This window comes from Salvelinus fontinalis, chromosome 13 (assembly GCF_029448725.1).
Source record: "Salvelinus fontinalis isolate EN_2023a chromosome 13, ASM2944872v1, whole genome shotgun sequence".
NCBI lineage: Eukaryota > Metazoa > Chordata > Actinopteri > Salmoniformes > Salmonidae > Salvelinus > Salvelinus fontinalis.
The window spans coordinates 17,826,425-17,834,456 of NC_074677.1; the positions used below are offsets into that span (position 1 = coordinate 17,826,425).

General features: G+C 44.4%; 1 long non-coding RNA gene across 1 annotated transcript in view; it reads left to right on the forward strand.

Annotated features, from left to right (window-relative positions):
- The window catches only part of LOC129868195 (uncharacterized), a 63,126-nt gene extending 57,610 nt beyond the window's left edge, over positions 1 to 5,516 (forward strand). Inside the window, exon 4 of the long non-coding RNA XR_008761732.1 lies at positions 1,851 to 5,516. This is a non-coding gene — a long non-coding RNA (uncharacterized LOC129868195). The remainder of the gene's footprint in view (positions 1 to 1,850) is intronic.
- Positions 5,517 to 8,032: the final 2,516 nt, after the last annotated feature.

Consider the following 8,032-nt stretch of genomic DNA (forward strand, 5'->3'; position numbering starts at 1 on the left):
ACAAAATGTCTTAGGTCTTAACAGCAACAGCTCCAGCAGGCTAAACAATTAATCCATCTTGTCACTTAGAAAGAGTCATGGTTCTGCGAAATATTGAGTCTTTGAAGTTAGGAGAACCATAGGGCAGCTTAGATAAAAATAAAGATGTCTAACTAGGCAGAATGTGGAAGATCAATGTATTATTTGAGGGTACCATTCATATTCTGAACCATCTCTCTCTCTCTCTGTCTCTCTGTCTCTCTCTCTCTCATTCATTGTCCTAGTTCCACCCCACTCTTCCACCACTTAGCAACGTGTGATGAGGTTGAAGGAGCCAGAGTGTGACTTACTGACATGGCCATGATGGTCATCTCTGTCAAGTCCTGTCAGGCCATAACAGGCCCAGGGACACAGCTGTCCACCCCATCACCTCTCTCTGTACGCTCCAGTTTAGATGTTGAGCATCACAAAGAGCCACAGCATGGCAGATACTGTATGTTCAGACTCAAACAACGACAGTGTCTCATGGTATCGTATTTCACCCGCTGGATGCAATTTTCTCTCACTCATTCATAGGCTACCCAGAGATCAGGAAAAAACAGAACTCGCAACAGAATACACGCAGGCTGTGCCTATAGATTCTATCATGTCAACCAAAATGCTGACCGAGATGCACGATTATGGCCTCTGAAACTGAGATCTGCAGAAATTGTGATTCATGCACAGATATGGATATAGCTGTGCAAAGCACATGCCCAATTGTCCTTCCAGTCTCTAAAGTGCCCTTTTGTTTTAGGTTTTAAAAAATATGTTGTCTTTGTTTTTCTGAACCTAAGTTGTTGTTAATTTCACATTAAATATGTGCTATTTCTATTAGCCATTAACATGTGTCCATCTATTGCTTTTACGTAACTAAATAATCAAAGTCTTAATTGCTCAAAAAGTCTTAACATGTGTCCATCTATTGCTTTTACGTAACTAAATAATCAAAGTCATAATTGCTCAAAAAGTCTTAACATGTGTCCATCTATTGCTTTTACGTAACTAAATAATCAAAGTCATAATTGCTCAAAAAGTCTTTGACCGCAGTTACGTAAACATTTTGTTTGGGTGCTCTTTTTTTTGTTTGAGCACCTGCCCCTCAAAAGGTTTGTGTATGGGTGGCAGGTAGCCTAGTGGTTAGAGCGTTAGACTAGTAACCGAAAGGTTGCAATATCGAATCCCTGAGCTGACAAGGTAAAAATCTGTCGTTCTACCCCTGAACAAGGCAGTTAACCCACTGTTCCTAGCCCTTCCTTGTTCGTAACTGACTTGCCTAGTTATATTTAAAAAATTGACCTGTTAACATCGTATTCACTTTTATAGGTGTTGCGGTATATTTTTCAAAACCACATTTCAGCATCCATTGCAAACCAACCTTCCGTCAAATGAAACAAATTTAGCCAATCCCCTGGACATGTCTAATTGAAAGCTGCGTTCCCAGTGACTTCCTTAGAGGGAGAGTAAGGGGCTGTCAGAGTGATGCCTGCCCTATCACAGCTCAGCGTCAGGACTTACCATACACACACATCCACAAAGAAAGTCTGTGTCCAAATGGCACCCTATTCCCTATATAGTGCACTACTTTTGACCAGGGCCCATGGGGATGCAGACAGAGAGGATAGGAGGAGAGCTACGTGGAGGAGAGAGGGGGAGAGAGAAGGGACATGGAAGAGAAAGGGAGAGGAAGGGGAGATAGGAGAGTCAGGACGGTAATAACCATGCTCTTATCTCTGCCTGGCGTTCCCAGCTTGGAGCCGTGCGGCGGCTGCTTGGCCCCGTGTGATGGTGGGAGATTTATGACTACTGTCATCGGGATCATGTCTCTGCAGGTTGCCACGCTCCTTGACCTTCACCACCAATGCCACGGATTGCACTCTTCAATTTCTGCCGGAGGAGATTTCCGGCCAATCATAACAGGGTGGGAGACGACAGTTTTCGAGACGGGAAGAGGGGAGAAGCCAAGCTGTGACAAAATAAGTACATCTGTAATTTACGGTAATTTAGCAGAAGTTCTTATCCAGAGCGATGTACAGTAGTGAGTGCAAACAGTGAATTCAGAAAGTTTTCAGCCACTTGACTTTTTCCACACTTTGTTACATTACAGCCTTATTTTAAAATGGATTAAATACAAAAAAATCCTCAGCAATCTACACACAATAACCCATCATGACAATGTGAAAACAGGTTTTTAGACATTTTTGCAAATTTATAAAAAGTGTAAAACAGAAATACCTAATTTACATAAGCATTCTGACCATTTTCTATGAGACTCGAAATTGAGCTCAGATGCATCCTGTTTCCATGGATCATCCTTGAGATGTTTCTAAAACTTGATTGGAGTCCTCCTGTGGACATGATCTGGAAAGGCACATAAGTATCATAACAAAAAAAGTCTGAAATCACAAATGCTCATATTCCTGCCCTCTTTCTGAGCGATACAAAGTTAATCTGTACAGGCGCAGTATGGTTGAAAGGCCCTGTGTGTGTGTCTATATAAAGGTCCCACAGTTGACAGAGCATGTCAAAGCAAAAACCAAGCCATGAGGCCAAACGAATTGTCCGTAGAGCGCCGAGACAGGATTGTGTCGAGGCACAGATCTGGGGAAGGGTACCAAAACATTTCTTCAGCATTGAAGGTCCCCAAGAACACAGTGTCCTCTGTCATTCTTAGATAGAAAAAGTTTGGAACCACCAAGACTCTTTCTAGAGCTGGCCGCCTGGCCAAACTGAGCAATTGGGGGAGAAGGGCCTTGGCCAGGGAGGTGACCAAGAATCTGATGGTCACTCTGACAGAGCTCTAGAGTTCCTCTGTGGAGATTGGAGAACCTTCCAGAAGGACAACCATCTCTGCAGCACTCCACCAATCAGGCCATTATGGTAGAGTGGCCAGACGGAAGCCAATCCTCAGTAAAAGGCACATGATAGCCCGCTTGGAGTTTGCCAAAAGGCATCTAAAGACTCTAAGACCATGGGAAACAAGACTCTCTGGTCTGATGAAACCAAGATTGAACTATTTGGGCTGAATGCCAAGCGTCACATCTGGAGGAAACCTGGCACCATCCCTACGGTGAAGCATGGTGGTGGCAGCATCATGCTGTGGGGATGTTTTCAGCGTCAGGGACTGGGAGACTAGTCAGGATCAAGGCAAAGATGAATGGAGCAAAGTACACAGAGATCCTTGATGAAAACCTGCTCCCGAGCTCTCAGGACCTCAGACTGGGGTGAAGGTTCACCTTACAACAGGACAATGACCCTAAGTACACAGCCAAGACAACACAGGAGTGGCTTCGGGACAAGTCTCTGAATATGTTTGAGTGGCCCAGCCACAGTCCGGGCTTAAACCTGATCGAACATCTCTGGAGAGTCCTGAAAATAGCTGTGCAGCGACTCTCCCCATCCAACCTGACAGAGCTTGAGAGGCTCTGCAGAGAAGAACAGGAGAAACTCCCCAAATAGAGGTGTGCCAAATTTCTAGCTGTCATGCCCTGACCTTAGAGAGCCTTTTTATTTCTCTATTTGGTTAGGTCAGGGTGTGATTAGGGCTTGCATTCTAGTTTTTCGTTTTCTATGCTGGCTTGGTATGGTTCCCAATCAGAGGCAGCTGTCTATCGTTGTCTCTGATTGGGGATCATATTTAGGCAGCCTTTTCCCATCTGTTGTTTGTGGGATCTTGTTTTTGTGTAGTGCCTGTTTACACTACAATTTGTAATTGGCTGGCAGGCTGTAATCGCTGCCAAAGGTGGTCTACCAACTGAGCCACACAGGACCATAAGTACTATTTAGCTTTTTTAGAAGCATCATCAAATCACTTCTTAAAATCAACACTATCGTGTTGAAATAGCTGTTTATATGAAGAACGAGCAAAACACCTCCACCAGAGATTACAATTTGTGTAAAGTTACAGAACTGTTACATTGGTCTTCTAACACACCAAAGAGCTCAAGCAGGTCAACATCTGAGGCCATTGTTTTCCATGGTCATTGTTTGACTCCAGTAGAGTTTATGGTTTTACTCCAGTAGAGGTTATGGTTTTACTCCAGTAGAGGTTATAGTTTTACTCCAGTAGAGGTTATGGTTTTACTCCAGTAGAGGTTATGGTTTTACTCCAGTAGAGTTTATAGTGTGACTCCAGTAGAGGTCAGAGTGTGACTCCAGTAGAGGTCAGAGTGTGACTCAAGTAGAGGTTATGGTTTGACTCCAGTAGAGGTCATAGTGTGACTCCAGTAGAGGTCAGAGTGTGACTCCAGTAGAGGTCAGAGTGTGACTCAAGTAGAGGTTATGGTTTGACTCCAGTAGAGGTCATAGTGTGACTCCAGTAGAGATCATAGTGTGACTCCAGTAGAGGTCATTGTGTGACTCCAGTAGAGGTCAGAGTGTGACTCAAGTAGAGGTCAGAGTGTGACTCAAGTAGAGGTTATGGTTTGACTCCAGTAGAGGTCAGAGTGTGACTCCAGTAGTGGTCATAGTGTGACTCCAGTAGAGGTCATTGTGTGACTCCAGTAGAGGTCATTGTGTTACTCCAGTAGAGATCATAGTGTGACTCCAGCAGAGGTCAGAGTGTGACTCAAGTAGAGGTTATGGTTTGACTCCAGTAGAGGTCAGAGTGTGACTCCAGTAGAGGTCATAGTATGACTCCAGTAGAGGTCATAGTATGACTCAAGTAGAGGTCAGAGTGTTACTCCAGTAGAGGTCAGAGTGTGACTCAAGTAGAGGTTATGGTTTGACTCCAGTAGAGGTCAGAGTGTGACTCCAGTAGTGGTCATAGTGTGACTCCAGTAGAGGTCATTGTGTGACTCCAGTAGAGGTCATTGTGTTACTCCAGTAGAGGTCATTGTGTTACTCCAGTAGAGGTCATTGTGTGACTCCAGTAGAGGTCATTGTGTGACTCCAGTAGAGGTCATTGTGTTACTCCAGTAGAGGTCATTGTGTTACTCCAGTAGAGGTCATAGTGTGACTCCAGTAGATGTTATGGTTTTACTCCAGTAGAGGTCAGAGTGTGACTCAAGTAGAGGTTATGGTTTGACTCAAGTAGAGGTTATGGTTTGACTCCAGTAGGGGTCATCGTGTGACTCCAGTAGAGGTCAGAGTGTGACTCCAGTAGAGGTCAGAGTGTGACTCAAGTAGAGGTTATGGTTTGACTCCAGTAGAGGTCATAGTGTGACTCCAGTAGAGGTCAGAGTGTGACTCCAGTAGAGGTCAGAGTGTGACTCAAGTAGAGGTTATGGTTTGACTCCAGTAGGGGTCATCGTGTGACTCCAGTAGAGGTCATCGTGTGACTCCAGTAGAGGTCATCGTGTGACTCCAGTAGAGGTCATAGTGTGACTCCAGTAGAGGTCATTGTGTTACTCCAGTAGAGGTCATAGTGTGACTCCAGTAGGGGTCATTGTGTTACTCCAGTAGAGGTCATAGTGTTACTCCAGTAGAGATCATTGTGTGACTCCAGTAGAGGTCATTGTGTTACTCCAGCAGAGGTCATAGTGTGACTCCAGTAGAGGTCAGAGTGTGACTCCAGTAGAGGTCAGAGTGTGACTCCAGTAGAGGTCATTGTGTGACTCCAGTAGAGGTCATTGTGTTACTCCAGTAGAGGTCATTGTGTGACTCCAGTAGAGGTCATTGTGTTACTCCAGTAGAGGTCATTGTGTTACTCCAGTAGAGGTCAAAGTGTGACTCCAGTAGAGGTCATTGTGTGACTCCAGTAGAGGTCATAGTGTGACTCCAGTAGAGGTCATAGTGTGACTCCAGTAGAGGTCAGAGTGTGACTCAAGTAGAGGTCATAGTGTGACTCCAGTAGAGGTCATTGTGTTACTCCAGTAGAGGTCATTGTGTTACTCCAGTAGAGGTCATTGTGTTACTCCAGTAGAGGTCATTGTGTGACTCCAGTAGAGGTCAGAGTGTGACTCCAGTAGAGGTCATTGTGTTACTCCAGTAGAGGTCATTGTGTTACTCCAGTAGAGGTCATAGTGTGACTCCAGTAGAGGTCATTGTGTTACTCCAGTAGAGGTCAGAGTGTGACTCCATTAGAGGTCAGAGTGTGACTCCAGTAGAGGTCATTGTGTGACTCCAGTAGAGGTCATAGTGTGACTCCAGTAGAGGTCATAGTGTGACTCCAGTAGAGGTCATAGTGTGACTCCAGTAGAGGTCATTGTGTTACTCCAGTAGAGGTCATAGTGTTACTCCAGTAGAGGTCATAGTGTGACTCCAGTAGGGGTCATTGTGTTACTCCAGTAGAGGTCATTGTGTTACTCCAGTAGAGGTCACAGTGTTACTCCAGTAGAGGTCAGAGTGTGACTCCAGTAGAGGTCATTGTGTTACTCCAGTAGAGGTCATTGTGTTACTCCAGTAGAGGTCAGAGTGTGACTCAAGTAGAGGTCATAGTGTGACTCCAGTAGAGGTCAGAGTGTTACTCCAGTAGAGGTCAGTATGTATCCAAAAAGTAGATAGTTCCCCCTCTGTATACACAGTTATACCGTGGACATGATAAATTGTGTCTGATGTCTGCAAAATTAATGAGGGGAAACTAGGGTATTCTCAGTTATGAATTTGATACCCTTATGGGGTTTTAGTGTGGTTCCCTGGTGCGGTTCCTATTTGCAATTCGCTTGAACCATGCATTGTACTGCCACAAAATGCTATAATGATAGCTTACAAATAGACAGTTTATGATAAATTGGCTGATGCTGTCATTTACAATCTAATAAAGCTATGATTGCACAAGCAATGTGTTGTCATCCCTGACGTAAACACATGGGAGCAATAGAAACATATTGTCACATAGCACAATCAACATGGTTTGACAAGGTTTGCTGGGACCACACCTGGAACCAGGAAGGAAGATTTCTTTTTCTTTCCTCACCATAATGAAAGAGCACCTTCAGTCCATTCACAAAAGACTCATTTGTTGTCACTGTACAACAATGTGGAGAGTCTTTGTGTGGAAAGTGCTCTTTCTATCAGAACCCCACAAAAGGCCAGACACAATGTGGATTAAAAAGAAAAGAAGACGGGAAAAAGCCCCATGGCGAGATTGGGGCATGCTTCCCTCAGTGTAAAACGAACGCTTTCTGTTATCGCAGGTGTTAGGCTGAACAAAGGCAAGGTGAGACAGGCTCCACCAGGTTTACTCAGGACCCCAAAGGTGATTTAATACTGAGCCTGAATCAGACCCACGTATTGCCACACAAGGAAATAGGAGACAGGGAATTTTCTTCCTACAGATGTTGGATCTTTATTTGAGCCAGTTTGCTACTACAGGAAATAATCCTGAAGCAACAGGAAATGTGGATTATAATTAATGGATTTTTTTGTTGGGGTTGATACATTTTTCAAATGAAAAAATTACAAATTTTAGAAGCCTTTTGAATACGAAAAAACAAAAAAATTAACATTTCCTTCATTTCCTTCTTTTTCCTTTATTTTCCACGGCTGCACCGAGCGCCCGAGGCACCTCAATGATGGCGTGGATCCCTGCAGGCCAGGACCCCAAAGAGGAGTCCCAGGTGAGTGCCTGACTGAACATTTCTGTGGAGGACCACAGAAAAGTAAGCAGTATCGTTCTTCAAATCAAATCAAATGTATTTATAAAGCCCTTCTTACATCAGCGGATATCTCAAAGTGCTGTACAGAAACCCAGCCTAAAACCCCAAACAGCAAGCAATGCAGGTGTAGAAGCACGGTGGCTAGGAAAAACTCCCTAAAAGGACAAAACCTAGGAAGAAACCTAGAGAGGAACCAGGCTATGAGGGGTGGCCTGTCCTCTTCTGGCTGTGCTGGGTGGAGATTATAACAGAACATGCCCAAGATGTTCAAATGTTCATAGATGACCAGCAGGGTCAAATAATAATAATCACAGTGGTTGTTGAGGGTGCAACAGGTCAGCACCTCAGGAGTAAATGTCAGTTGGCTTTTCATAGCCATTCATTCAGAGTATCTCTACCGCTCCTGCTGTCTCTAGAGAGTTGAAAACAGCAGGTCTGGGACAGGTAGCACGTCCGGTGAACAGGTCAGGATTATA